Source organism: Monodelphis domestica, chromosome 5 (genome assembly GCF_027887165.1).
Source record: "Monodelphis domestica isolate mMonDom1 chromosome 5, mMonDom1.pri, whole genome shotgun sequence".
NCBI lineage: Eukaryota > Metazoa > Chordata > Mammalia > Didelphimorphia > Didelphidae > Monodelphis > Monodelphis domestica.
In genome coordinates this window covers 207,832,273-207,848,156 of record NC_077231.1, presented here as the reverse complement: position 1 = coordinate 207,848,156, position 15,884 = coordinate 207,832,273, and the positions used below count along the sequence as shown (strand labels likewise).

General features: G+C 38.6%; 1 protein-coding gene across 7 annotated transcripts in view; it reads right to left on the bottom strand.

Annotated features, from left to right (window-relative positions):
• CALD1 (caldesmon 1) overlaps window positions 1-15,884 on the bottom strand; it is a 260,493-nt gene that overhangs the window by 186,276 nt on the left and 58,333 nt on the right. The gene's annotated exons all lie outside the window — the stretch shown is intronic.

Genomic DNA, 15,884 nt, shown 5'->3' with positions numbered 1-15,884 from the left:
TGACAGAAGGGTTAATTTATTATGCTGCACACTTCCTGAAACCTTCCTCCTGTTGGTAACACCCACAAGTGTTTAACCACCAGCTCTCTATGAAACTGACACGCTGTAATCGTATTATTTTCTCTAGAACTTGCTTAAGCTTAGACAGTCATCAAAACAATAAATTAAGCCCCCATGGTAGCATCTTCCATTTTCTAAAGTATAAATGCTCACCCTGAAATTTCACATTCTGTTCTCCCAAACTAGTTAGATCTGGCTTTCACAAACCTCCACTGCCTCCTGAAAACGTTCTTCTTCTGACATCACATAGCACTTTACCTTGTATTTTATCTCATTCATTAATTATATGTTATTATATATTATTAATATGTAATATATATAATTGTTGCTCAATCATTTTTCAGTCATGTCCAACTCTTCATGACACCATTTGGAATTTTCTTGGCAAAGATAGTGTTGTGGCATGCCATTTCCTTTTCCAGCTCATTTTACAGATGTGAAAATTGAGACAAATACAGTAAAATGACTTTCCCAGGGTCACATAGCTAGTAAGTATCTGAGGCCAGATTTAAACTCAGGAAGATGAGTCTTTCTGACTCTGGGCCCAGAATTCTATCCACTGAACCAACTAGCTGCCTCATATATATTATTAGATATTCTATTTGTGTATGAGTTTTATCCTTGTACTAAATTGCAAGCTTCATGAGGGCAGGGGCATATCTTATCTAAATTTGGAATCATCTCCAACCCTTTGCAGTGCTCTATATATTTATTGTAGGTTTGTTGCAGGTGTTGGTTGAATTGAATTGAATCCCCCATAATTCCTAGCACATGTGACAGAGGCTGGCACTAGGAAAAAGTACCAAGACTGAAGAGTATGTGAAATTGATCACCAGTGTGATCAATTTCATATATTTCACATACTCTTCAGATCAATTTCACATACTCTTCAGTCTTGGTACTTTTTCCTAGTGCCAGCCTCTGTCACACCCAGAGTTGGACATAAGGAATTTGAGAATCATGGAATGTTAGAGCTTGGAGGGGGCCTTAGAGATCATCTCATCCAACTTCTCCATTTTAAATATGGAGGAAGTTAAAATGACTCCTGAAGTCAAAAAAACTAATGACAGAGTAGGGACTGGAATCCTTGGACTCACTCTCAGCCTTCTGTTCTTTCCATGATGCCTCATTCCTTTGCTCAGTATATTTGTGTCTTGATCACAGAATCTTTATCCAGAAGGGATACATCAAGTCCAAATCTCTCTTATTACAGATCAGGAAACTGAGGCCAAAGGTGGTAAAAAAGGAACTGGCTAAGATCACACACATAGAACTTTGAATTCAGGTACAGGATTCTGTTTCTGAACCTAATACCTTAGGCAGTCAGGAGGTACCATGGATAGAGTGCTGTTTCTGGGATCAGGAGACCTGAGTTCAAATCCCACCTCAGACACTTACTAGTTGAGTGACCCTAGGCAAGTAATTTAATCTTTAATTGGCTCAGTTCTCTCATCTGTAAAAATGGAGATAATTACAGCACCTAATTCTCAAGATTCTTGTGAGGATGAAATGAGATTGCAGCTATAAAGTGCTTTATAAATTTTAAAGTGCTATAAAATACTAGCCATTGTGGTTCTTCTTTTCTTCCTGACTCTCACATTCAATATCATTTAATATTTGTAAATATATTATTTGTCTTGCAGTCTCTCAAAGAAAATACAGATATAGCCTTAAGACAGTAAAGAAAACTATGGAGGCATTTTACATACAGAAGGAATGGTGGGTTGGGGAGTGAAGGGGAGAAAAAAAGGAAGAGTCCTAAGCCTCTATTCCTTCCATGGAAGAAATTCCACAGCTTGGTTCCTGATCACCAGGGGGTATCAGTAATTAGCAGGGAGATGGCTAACTCTTCTGAGATGCAACAATCAAGTCTGTTAACCACAAAAGCAGCAAAGAGAGCTCCCACATGTAATAACAGATTCAGAAAGAAAGGCCCTCGAGGAGAAAGCTAAGGGTATGTTTTTCCTGGCAAACATCTGGAAATAAATGGGCTCTCATGGAAGCACATGGAATCTTTTCTTGCCCAATGAATTTTCATTTCACATCTTTCTTCATCCCCAAGACAACAGAGATGATACAACTTTGTTTGGTGTGCATGGTTCTTAATTTTAAATATAGGCACAGCCCTCAGAATGTTTCCTTAATTTTTTTTTATTTTTAAATTTTTTTACTTTTTTTTTACTTAATTTTTTAACTTTTCACAATAATATTGTTATTTATTGATGATCAGAGTTTGCTAATGAGCTTGATCCTATCAGAATCATGTCCTAACCAAATAAGCAATAGGCTTCGATATACAGGGCTGAATTCAATTGCTCTTCAAATGTCCGTGAATGCCAAGCCAGGGCAAACACCCATAATCCCTGATCCTGGAAGGCTGAACCTGATGGATCTCTTGCGCTCCAGAGTTCTGAGCAGCAGTGGGCTAAGGTGCTCGGGTATCCTCACTAAATTAGTATTATTAATATTGTGGTCCTCTGGGCATGTCTGAGTAGGAAGGGGGGTGGGGAGGCAAGGGGAGCACCAGTTTGCCTAAGGAGGGGCAAATTGGCCAGAGTAGGAAATAGAACAGGTCAAAACTCATCTCTAAGACTAGACAAAGTATAGAACAGCTGGGTTGCTCAGTGGATATAGAGTCAGGCTTGGAAATGGGAGATCTTGAGTTCAAATTTGACCTCAGCTACTTCCTAGCTATGTGATCTTGGGCAAGTCACTTAACCCCCATTGCCTAGGCCTTAACACGTCTGCCTTGGAAATAATACACAGTCTTGGTTCTAAAATAGAAGGTTCAGAGTTAAAAAAAAAAGACTTCTAACTCAGGTAAGATGAAAGAAACTTAATTTTTTTAAAAAAGCAAATAATTAATGAACTGGAAGACCAAATCATTTTGTGATTTCAGGTCCATTGTGTTAAAAAAAAGGGGGGGGGGGAGAGGTAGTAATAATAATATCTGAGTCAGCTATGTAGTGCAGTGGTAAGGATTAGGGTCAGACAGATTTGATTTCAAATATGGCCTCAGATATGAGAACCTGAGAAAGTCACTTAACCCTGTTTGCCTCAATTTCCTCATCTGTAAAATGAGCTGGAGAAGGAAATGGTAAACCACTTCAGTATCTGCCCAAGAAAACCCTAAATGGGATCACAAAGAGTCAGTCACAACTGAACAACAAAAATATCTACAGAACATTAAATGGTATAATTTAGGAAACAGCATGGGTGTTGAAAAGAGTGATGGATTTGAGATCATAGGAGATGACTGCAAATCCAGCTGTCATTTGCTGGCTATGTGAATTTTTTCTTTTTCTTTTTTTAACCCTTACCTTTTATTTTAGAATAGATACTAACCCAAGGCAGAAGAGCAAAAAAGGGCTAAGAAATAGGAGTTAAGTGACCAGCTGAGGGTCATACAGCTAGCAAGTGTTTGAGGACAGATTTGAATCCAGGACCTCCCATCTCTTAGCCTGGCTCTCTATCCACTGAGCCACCTTCCTTTGGACTTCCCACTAGCTTCCCTTAGACAAATCACTTCTGAGACTCAGTTTCCCCATCCCTAAAATAAAATGATATGGACAAAATTATCTCTGAGGTCCATTCCAGCTCTAAATATGGGATCCTAAAAAATGACCATAGACAGGCAATGATATTTAGTGTTTTTTTGGTACTCTAATTGCTTTCCTCTTTACTCTGGGAGGAAAAGGAAATCTTCACCATATGATAAAGGGTTTTTGTTTGTTTTTAGAGAGAATTCGGCTTTTCAAAAACAAAAAGCAACCCAAGTCCTGCCTAGTCTTGGTGAGAGACTCTTATTAAGTCTTATTCTAGAATAAAAAACAAACCCTTCTATTTTGTCTTTATTCCAATTGCCATTCTTTTATCCAGGCTCTTTCCCTCACCTACCCTGGAGTAAATATTTCATCCAAAAGTTAAGATTTGAGCAGATACTCACAAAAAACTGCCCTAATCTCTGCTCCTTTTTAACCTGCTGAAAAAAGCTCCTGCCTCGGCACAGAAAATGTGTTCACACACCATCTGTAATGTTGGCCAATTTCCATATAACCTAATATGGCTAAGAAAATGTTTGACTGGAGCCGAGCAAGGATTGCCAAACTTAACAGCTTTTTAGTGAGGAGAATGCCACAGAGCCTTCTGTTTAGACTCAATGTAATTTCAGTTCAGATGCGGCGATTATCCATTCACATCAACTAAGCCATAATTGTACTTCTGTAATGAAAACCAGATACCTGCCCCTCTTGCCCACTGACAAGGAAGATGAATAAATTTCAGCCACCAAAAAAGGTTCTTGGAGTTTGTCTACTGAGCATGTTGTCCTTCTTGGGTTATAGAAGTGACTGAGATATTCCTAGTGCAAATGCTCTGAAGAGAGTGTACTGCTCTGCAAAATTTTTCTTCCCAGAAGAGGAAGAGGAGAAGGAAAAGAAACCATTGCCTGCTGGACTCTGGTGTTTCTAACCCACGCCCCCCCCCCAAGTAAAATGTAAGCTTGTGGAAAGCAGGGACTGTTCCATTTTTGTCTTTGTATCTCTAGCACTTAGCCCGGGGTGTACCATGGCACGTTTTTTTTTTTAATACATCGGTGGCAGAATTTATCAGTTTAGACATATCATGGCACAGAAACTTTCTCCATCCATATGGATTGGCCAAGGTTTCTTGGGGGTTATCACACTGATAACAGGTCTCAGAGGTAGTCTGTTCTCTGTTATATCATACTGCTTACCCCCTTGAACATAGTAAGCACTTAATAAGTGTTGGCTGAGAGGCAGCAAGGTGGCTTAGTGAGTAAAAAGTTAGCCCTGGAGAACCCAGGTCAGGTCTTGAGTTCAAATCTGGACTCAGATACTTCCTGGCTATATGACTCTAGGCAAGTCTCCAACTGCCTGGCCCTTAGTGCTCTTCTGCCCTTAGAACCTCTAAAACAAGAAGAGAAAGGTTTTTTGAAAAGCAGTGGTTGAATTGCTTCTCTCCAGGTTTCCAATAATGGAAAATTACCTCTCAGGCAACCAGACTCAAAAGCTCAGCCACAGAACAAAGACTCAGAGGTGGAAGGATCTCCAAAGAATATTTAATTATTGGAACATAGAGTTGGGGCTGGAAAAAGCCTCAACAATCACCTAAGTCGATCTTCTAATTTTACATGTAAGGAAAATGAGGTTCTGTAAAATTAAATGGGACAGCTAAGTGGCACAATGGATCAGGAAAACTTGAGTTCCAATTTGGTCCTGGACACTTACTGGTTGTGTGACCCTGAATGAATCATTTAACCCTGTTTATCTCAGTTTCTTCATCTATAAAATGAGCTTGGAGAAGGAAATGGCAAATCACTCCAGTATCTTTGCCAAAAAAAACCCCAAATGGGGCTAAGAGTCAGACATGACTGAAATGACTGAACAAGAAAGTTAAAAGACTATCTAAGGGAATTGGTAGGAGATCTAGGATTTCATCTCAGGTTTTCTTCCACCAAAACCAGTACTCTTTCCAGTAACTCTTCTTTAATACTAGCAACTTTCAATCACCCACCAAATACACTCTCAAAGACCTGTTGGCTCTACCTTCATAATGTTTTTATGGCCATCTTCTCTTTTATTCTTCCCATATCCTCAAGCCAGGCCCTAAACCTACCTGCACAATTACTAAAGCTTCCTTTTATTACTTAATATGTTCCCCAATCATGTATACTAATAATTTTTAACATTTTCCAAAATGACAACATCCTAATTGTTTCCCTCTTCCCTCCTCTCTCCCAGAGATGGTAAGCTATTTGATCTGGGTTTTACATGTATGATCATGCAAAACATACTTCCATATTAGTCATGTTATGAAAGAGTATTCATGTTAGTCCAAATCCCCCCAAAATAAGAACACACACAAATAAAATGAAAAATGGTATCTTCTATCATCTGCATTCCATCTCCATCAACTCTTTCTCTGGAGGTAGAGAGCCTTTTGGGTTTTAAGTCCTTTAGAGTTATCTTGGATCATGATATTGCTGAGAATAACTAAGACATTCAGGGAGGATCGTCGTACAGTATTGCTATGACTGTGTTCAATGTGCTCCTGGTTCTGAAGTTCTCACTTCACTTTGCATCAGTTCATGTAGTTCTTTCCAGATTTTCCTGAAATAATCCTAGTTTCCTTCTCAGCTGATGTTCCTGCTTAGAAGCCTCTCCCTTCTCCAATCCAAAACAGCTACACACTGTTTTCAAATTGAGCCCCTAAAGGACAGCCCTGACCAGATCACACTACTACTCAAGAACCTTTAGGCAAAAATAATGTGTATATATAAAAATAAAAAAATATATATATAATATTTGCTTTCATAATTCAGCTAAATTAGAGGAACAAGATAAAATGTATGCCTAGAAGGGCCTTTCAAGGCTCCCTAATTCAAGCAATATTGTAGGATGATCAACTGTGAAAGACGCAACCTCTCAGTAATACCATAATCCAAGATTACTCTGAAGAACGTAGGACAGAAAAGGCTGTCCCCCTCCAGAGAAAGCGCTGGTGGAGTCAGAATGCAGATCAAAGCATACTATTTTTCCCTTTAGGTTATTTATGTTTTTACTTTGGGGGGTTGGTTTTATCTGAGTATTCTCTTACAACAATGACCAATATGGAAGCATGTTTTACAAGATAATACATGTATAACCCAGTTCAAATTGCTTCCCATCTCTGGGAATGGGGAGGGAAGGGAGAGAGGGAGGCAATTTAGATCTGATGGTATCAGAAAACATATGGTGAAAATTGATATTATATATAATTGGGAAAATATCTTACAATAAAATGAAAACAAGGTTACCTAGTTCTGTCCTTCCTTCCTTTTATAGACTTGAGGGTTGTGTCATTTCAATCTAGTTAAGCATCTCAGGGATCATTAGAGTCCAATCCACCTTTTTTTTTTTTTAACAGAGGAGGAACCTGAAGCCTAGACAGATTAAATAACTTATACAGCATATCTGAATGGCGAGTTTCTGACTTTTCTACAGACCCCATTGGGGGAAAATGAGTGCCCGGGGTGGAGAGTGGGAGCAACAAAAGATGACTTAAAGAAGAGGCTGAACTCTTTTTGCATCAGCAACTCAACAACCTCTCTGAATAACAATGGTAAAGAATGATATGCCAAATTTCAGTCAAAAGTTGATGGGGGAAAAAAGATTTCTATATTTTTCCATCCAAGTACACAGATTTCTTGAAATCTACCTCCATTGTGATTCCCCCAAAGGGCAAAGATGCCCCATTGGCCATCTGGCCACCTGCCTAGTGAATTGAGCCAATGCTTATGTCAAGTAGACAATCATACATTCATGAATCTAAATTCTGAGTGGGAAGCAGCACAACTCTCTAAACCTTCCTCAAAGGTATTTAGGGATTGAGAGGCATTGGGCTACAGGGGACAGAAAACTCCTAACTGAGAGCATGAAGACACTGGGAAAGGCATAGCTCGGTCAGTCAATAAACATTTATTAAGTACCTTTAATGTGGCAGCCACTCTTTTAAGCACTGAGGATATAAAGAAAGACAAAAGGCTCTCCAGGTGCTCTCCAGGATCTCCCAGTCTAACAGCTGAGATGGATTTGTTCCTCACAATATCCTACACCTTTGAGCTGTCCTGGCATGAACCCTCAGAGAACTGTCCATTGGAAATTTAGGTTGCAATTCGATGCTTCATCCTGAGCTTCCATGTATCATAGTAGCCTAATCCTAAGCATTAAGACTGGGCAAGCCCTACGATGCCATAACACCGACAAAGTTATCTTACTATCTCCAAAACTTGAAAAAGAAGGTTTATTCCAGAATTTCCTCTATAGCCTCCAAGCCAATGCCAGAGTATCTGTAGATGAAGTCCTCGCTTTCCCAGGCAAGCAAAGAACCCTGAACTCAGAATGTATGGGTAGGGATGGAGCTGTCTGGGATTCTCCAGGTCATGGTCTACAGTCCCCTTTGAGGGTTCTCTTGTTGTTCAGTGGTGTCTGACTCTTCAGGATCCCCTATGAGGTTTTCTTGGCAGAGATTTGTCTTTGTAGTGATTTGTTATTTCTTTCTTAGTTCATTTTACAGAAGAGGAAACTGAGGCAAACAGAATAAAGTGACTTGGCCAAGGTCATACAACTAGTAAATATATGATACCAGAATTGAATTTAGGGAGAGGATCTTTCTGACTTCAGGCTCAGAACTGGGCCCCCTTGACTAGCTATTTGGCATCAGGCTTTGGTGGATAGGGAGCCAGTCTCAAAGCCAAGGGTTATTCGGCTAATTACTCAGTAATATTCTACTCATTGTGATTCCATTGGACCTTGGCAAACTAATACTGTCCATGTAGTTTTCTTGGCAAAGATTCTGGAGTGGTTTGCCATTTCTTTCTCCAGGGAATCAAGGCAAACAGAAATTAAGTGACTTGTCCAGGGTCACATAGCTAGGTAGTATCTGAGTCCAGATTTGAACTCAGGTCTTGATGATTCCAGGCCCAGCTCTCTACCCATTCAGCTGTCTAGCTGCCTTCAAAGCATACATTCTATCCCTGATCCATGGGCTCTGTAATGCTGGGCAAATTATCCAACCTTACAATGCTTTGGGTCAGAAGTATCATACACTAGTAGGGGTGACCCTATTAGCATAACCACTCCCAAAGGAAGCAGAAACCCAATTAAAATGTAAATGAGAAATAGTTAATGAAATAAATAAAAAATACAGTAGAACAGAGAGCATCTTTTTTTTTTTAACCCTTTCCTTTCATCTCAGAATCGATATCAATCCCAAGGCAGAAGAGCATTAAGGGCTAGGCAGTGACCTCCTATCTCGAGACCTTACACTGAGCCACCACGCTGCCCCCATACATAATCCCAATATGTGGTCTTCTAAGTAAATATGTTACCTGCCTCCATCTTTATTTCGGTTTGACATCACTTTTCTAGGCAACTCTCCAAGACGTTAGGTTAGGGAAAGTGCAGGAATTTCCTCACCTGGGAGCTGCTCATCTCAATGAAATCACAGTTCTAGTTTCTATTATTTCTCTGTGGTCATACTAATTCCCCCAATAGAATGTAAGGTCCTGAAGAAGAGGCAATATATCATTTTTTTGTTTTTTCTCCCCACCATTTAATAAAGTACTCAACACATGGTAGGCACTTAATTAATGCCTTTTGAATGACTGATTGTTCTCCTTCTTGGGTCTTGGAGGTACCCCACGTTCGAGCAATTTTTGATCTGTAGAAATGTGGCTCCATTCCCATAAATACATTGTAAGATCCCTCTCGGGAACTTGACGAAGTTAAGTGTACTAAAGTTAAAAAGTCCCAGACGTGCAAGAGAACCTTCAATCTCAGCTTTTTCCCTAACTTTGGAATACAGCAGTGAACATTTCATTAGTCCTGCTTCATGGAAGGCAGCCGTGCTGGGCTGAGCCCTCCAAGGAGGAACCCCAGAATTCTAAGCCATAATTGCAGCCTCAAGGAGGGAGGTAAGACCTCTATACATGAAAGTGACTGCTCATGTGGCTCATGCTTCTCTCTCTCTCTCTCTCTCTCTCTCTCTCTCTCTCTCTCTCTCTCTCTCTCTTTCTGGTCCACTTTTTGCTATTTAATAAATAATTATTAAATTAAGATACAGTCTCCAAAGAATTTTAATCACAACATAGTTTGTATTGGGACAGATGATTAGTTTCAAAGCATGAAGGGCCTTGAATGACAATTTAAGAAAGTTGGAGTTTCTCCTATAGCCACTGGGGATCCATTGGAGGATTTTGATTGGGGGAATAAGATAGAATGATAGAACTTCAGAGCAGGAAGGGATCAGAAAGGTCAAGTAATTTGCCCAAGGTCATATAGTGAATTTGTAGCAAAGCAGAACTCCTAATTCTCAGTCCAGCGTTATTTACAGTAAGACATAATGATCTCCATGAAAGCGGCATTTTGGGAAGAATATTTAATAATGAGGTATAAGGCAGATTAGAAGTAGGACAGATTACAAGACTGATAACAGTGTGGCCTCTGAAAATTGGAATAAATACTAATGATTAAACTTCGAGGACTAAAACTATGGAAAGAGTCAATGGCCTAAACAATTTCCTGCTGTAATTTTAAAAAGACATTTGGCCATTATGTCATTAGAAATATTTATATTAATTACATAAGTGCATATAATTGTGAAAATTGCCCAAAGAACCAATTTCATATTAAAGATAAATCTCTACTTTACTTAAAGAAGATCCAGATAATAAAAACCTCTACAAAATTAAGAGTTTACATATCTAAAGATAACAGAAATATTATCATTCACCCTACTCTAATACTTTGATATTTCAGTCAACCTACTCAAAAGCTAAAACAATGTCCATCTTATTTTCAGATTTTCTATCTACATCTGCAAAATATATTCTGCCTGTGTCACAAGATTCGTATAACTATAATTTATTTATAATTTATGATATATATTGTACATATAACAATATATTATAATTTATAATTACTTCTTCAATATGTGACCAGTACATTATTCAGATTTTTTTAAGCCACAAATAATCCAGTTTCTTTATTCTTTAACTCCCCACTCATTAGTAAGCTGACACATCTTTGGATCACTGAATGATATACACCTTTCCCATTCCCAGATGTTTGCTCCATCTCTATTTCTATGTATTCTCAAGGATTCATCCTTAGGAATACACTCAGAGTTCAAGTTGCTTCTAGATTCTGGGACTCACAAAAGGAAAAAATAATACTTGGTACCTATAGCAAATAATAGCCTACCCTTTTATCTACCAGAGAGGGCGAGCTATGACATCTCATAAACCAATCTTAGCATCACAGATTTCAAGTTGGAAGAGGCATTGGAGGCCCCTTGAGGAAACTGAGTCTCAGAGGGATTAGAAGTGACTTGTCCAAGGTCACAAAGGTAGTAAGAGGCAGAGCCAGGAATTAAACTCAGATTCTCTGTCCCCAAAGGCAGTTCTGTTTCCACTACACTATGATGTCTCCACCATATTTATCTTTTGTGCTGCAATTGACTGCAATTGACTAAAGAAATAAAAAAATAAATAAAAATAAAAATTTGATTGAGAACCAGTCATTTCAATGACCATTGCAGATCCAGACTTATTAATGACCACGATTGAGTTTTCCAGCTAAAAGACTACAAAAGAACCTGAAGCCATTATGATGGCGAGTTGCCATCCTAAACAAATTGTAATATGTAAGTACTAAAGATTTGAATTACTCCTCCAGGATTAAGATTCTTGACAGTAAAAGCATAAATGAGTTGTAAGTCTTCAGAAATGGCATATAAATTAAGAAATCATGACTAAGCTTAACTGATCTCCTAATCTCATACTCTCATGACATCTGAACTGTTTTGTATTCTTAATGGGCCAAATCCTACTTCTGGTAATGTTCTGGGAATTCTATTTTTTGTGGGAATTTAAAAATCACAGAGCATTTGCTTTATATGTTCCATTTGCATGGGGCTAAAGTGGATTAAAACATGTTTTTCCCTCTTTGGCTAATGGTTATTTGATATTATGTCGCTGGTGGTTCAAACAGGCCAATCTCATCTTAGGAAAGAAAACCAGACTGATTCAAAAGAAGAAAAAAATTCTCCCCACTCCCCCCATCTCCACTCCTCACCCTCAAAAAAAAAGTTAAGTATCTTTGAAAAAATGAAACATTTTTTTTCAAAGCGAGACATCAAAGGCTAGATAATTCAGAGAGTTTATTTTGAGAAGCTTCAGTCAAAACAATTTGGGAACGATGAAATGAGTCATTTTAGAAAGAAATGTAACTTTGTCTATTCCTGCCACATTTTTGGTTTGGTAGGAGACATCTTTATTCCACAGGATTTTAAAAGCATGTTTAAGATTCCATAGGTTTACCATTACATCACTAATGGTTTCTAACGAGATCCAGGCAATCGTAAGAGAGAGGAAAGAACAATACGACAGGGCCTACATGGCACCAAACATTCACGTAAAAAAGTGAAACATTCCCCGTATTTTCTCCACACCATGCCCGCCATGTGGTTAAAGAGTGAAACATTTAGTCACTCAACTGTTTGGGCACATGGCAGACAAAGTTCAGCCAGTGGAAGCATCAGATGATGGACTGAATTTTTAAATTTTTCATCTGCGTGTTTGGGATCATTTGGACATAGTCAAGTTTACCATTGCTAAATGATTCTTCTAAATCCAGACAGCAATTTGATCAAATTTGGGCCCTTCAAAATAATCTATCTTCAATAATTCTTTGGGATTCTGATTTATCTGGGTTATGGCCTTAGCTATGTCATTAATATTGTCTTCAGAGAGAAAAATGAACTCAACTCTGGGGATTAATGAGAGAGAGAGAGAGAGAGAGAGAGAGAGAGACAGACAGACAGACAGACAGACAGACAGACAGACAGACAGAGAGAGACAGAGACAGAGAGAGAGAGAAAGAGACGAGAAGAGATGAAGAGAAGAGAAGAGAAGAGGGAGAGACACAGATACAGAGAAAGAGACAGACAGAGACAGACAACAGAGAGAGACGAGAAGAGACGAGACGAGATGAGAAGAGAAAGAGGAGAGGGAGAGACAGAGAGAGACAGAGAAAGAGAGAGAACCAATAAATGGGTAGACATAGGTATAAGTAAGTTCTTGTCCAGCAGTCCAACAGGGTTGGAGTAGGGAGAACATGAAAAGAATGGGTTACTTCTCATTATAATTGTCAATTAACAATGGGCAAAAGGTCCTTTCTGATATTGCCCTAGCCATAATGAATTTAATGGCATTGGGATAGCTAAGTGGCTCAGTGGATAGAGAAGCTAAGCTTGAATAGTGGACATCCTGAGCTCAAATCTGGCCTCAGAATCTTCCTAGCTATGTGACCCTGGGTAAGTCACTTACCCCCAATTGCCTAGCCCTTACCATTCTTCTGCCTTAGAACTGATACTTAGTATTGATTCTAAGATGGAAGAGGTGGTTTTAAAAGAAGTAATTACTAATGTTTGATGTAATAGAATCATGGGTTTTTTTTAAAGCTAGAAGGAACTTGAGAGGTCAACAAATTCAGCTCCTTCTTGTAGTTTAGAAAACAGACTCAGAAAGGGATACTGAGAGGACAGGAGGGGTGAGAGTGAGAAGTTGGGAGAGACATCCAGTTTTCACTCCTGGGTGCTTGGGAGGATGATGATCTAACAGGGGACAGTAACACAGGAGGGGAGGATTCCTGGGGAAAAGATGATTCTTTCTGGTGAAATTTAGCATAATACGTGATTTTGGAGGTTCTAAATGTGGTGTGAAGATTGAATAAGGTATAGAATATGCTTTATCAGCATTAAAATAGTATAAACAAAACATTTTAAAAATTTCTTCATGAAAATTAATAATATAAATTCATTTTATCCTAAAGGAAAAGTTCTATGTAAATGTAAATAAATGCTTCTTAGAAGTAATATTAACAATATTATTATTGGTATCTGATTTTGATATGGGAAATCCCTCTATTGATACAGACTAGCAACTCATAATCTTAGAGAGGTGCCTGAAGCACTTAAAAGTCAAGTGACTTATTCAGGGTCACACAATTATAGTATCAGAGGCAGGGCTTTAATGCAGGTCATCCTGGATCCAAAATAATAATATAACATTAATAATAATGTTGTCTATGAAAGCTACCGTACTACATAGTAAGATGAATATTGAAAATTTCAACCCATTAATTTTGTTTTTGTTAGGGCAACTGATGGACCCAACTGATTTCATTCATTTATTTATTTTGATAATCATTACTTTCTGGCCCAGTAACAATTCTAAGACAGAAGGGCAAGGGCCAGGCAATTGGGGGCTAAGTGACTTGCTGAGGGTCACACAGCTAGAAGTACCCGAGGCCCTCCTGTCTCCAGGCCTGGTGCTTTATCCACTGAGCCACCTAGCCATCCAGATCTAACTGGTTTTATTTTATTTTATTTTTAAACCCTTACTTTCTGTCTTAGAATCAATACTAAGTATTAGTTCCAAGACAGAAGAATGGTAAGATCTTTGCAATTGGGATCAAGTAACTTGCCCAGGGTCACACAGCTAGGAAGTGGCTGAGGTTATATTTGAACTCAGGACTTTGCAGGTCCAAGTCTGGCTCTCTGTCTACTAAGCCACTTCTCTGTCCCCTGACTTTAAAAAACAATCATCAAGTTGCTTTGGTGCTGAGTAGATGTAGCCTGTGTGTTAGAATTTTTTATTTTTTATTTTTTTAACATAGATGGAATTTCTGCATCAATCTGTTGAAGCAAATTTTTAGGATGCAAATATATAGTAAAAAAAATGTTTTGGTTGGGGGGGGGAATTATAGTGTGGAATGTTCTAGAAAGTAGCACTTCCAATGTTCTTACAAAGCCAATCTTGAATATCATAAGCAGCATGGATGGGTACCAGAATTCCATCTATGTTAAAAATAATTAAATAAACAAACAAATAGATACATAAATAGATATATAGATACATAGATAGATACATACATACATAGATACATACATAGATACATAGATAGATAAGCAAATAAATAAATGAATGAATAAGTAAATAAATGAATAGATAAATGAATGAATAAATAAGCCAGACTTGGTCCCCAGAAGTCCTGTGGTTCCCTAAAGTGTCAGTGGCTGCTGCTCTTGTTGGGGGAATGGAGAGAAGGGGGAGATAGGGAAGAGGAGGAGTGAAACCTCTGCTTTCCATGGCTTTTTCTAATTGTCATAATAATGTCACAGTTATACATTCTGCCCATGACTAGTTCTGAGAGTCAAAAGAATCATGGCTCTTTACATGAGCTTGCCTCCATTTACAACCATGAACTCTATACCTCTAAAACTGCCAACTTCCAAGGCTTTAAATATGCCCACGTGCTCACATACACACACACACTGCGCACATAATAACTAGTCCATCTATTTAGTGCTTTAAAATGGGCAAAGCACTTATAAATATCTCATCCTCACAACAACCAGGGAAGCAGGCGTTCTTCTTATCCCCATTTATATACATAAAGAAACTGGAGCAGAAAGAGACTAAGTGGCGTTCCCAGAATCACACAGCTACTAATTGTCTGAGGTTGCTTTTGAATTCACGACTTCCTGATTCCCCAAAGCACCACATAACTTGCTCAAATAAATATGATGTCCCCCAGAGTGTTAGGCAAGTTTACTGCACTAAGACTTTTAGGATGCCCTATATAATACAGAAAGTAAGAAATGGCAAGACACTCTAGTATCTTTGCCAAGAAACCCCATGGACGGCATTGCCACGCTGTAATCACAAAGAGCTGGATGTGACTGAATGGCCAAAAACAACATATACCATATAATCATGTGACAGCATAGATATGAGTATATAGAGAGAAATAGAACAAACACAGACACAGAATGATATACACCATTAAAAGAGCTTAAACTTAAGTAAACCTTGAATGATGTGCTTGGATATTTTAGAATCATTTTTAAAAATAAAGACAATTCTGAAGCTAGCTTTCTTCCCTAATTATTAATGAGTTTTTCCTTCTTAGTTTTCCCCTCCTCCATCCTCAAATTAGAGAGATTTTCAGCTATTTTTTACTCTCAGCAACTTCACTTTAAAACTTCATTTCAATTCAGCAAATATTTCCCACGTTTTTTTTTTTCACTTTCATGTCAAACCTTAAGCTGGCCCCATCTCAGCTTGCTACTTAGCTCTGGCCATTAGCCCCATTCCATCGGAAGGAATAATTCCCGCCACTGCTTCTTCCCACTCCAGCCTCTTCCACCCTGCCTTCTAGCCCAGTTCCTCAGGCAGGTTTCAGCTCCCGCCCGCTGCT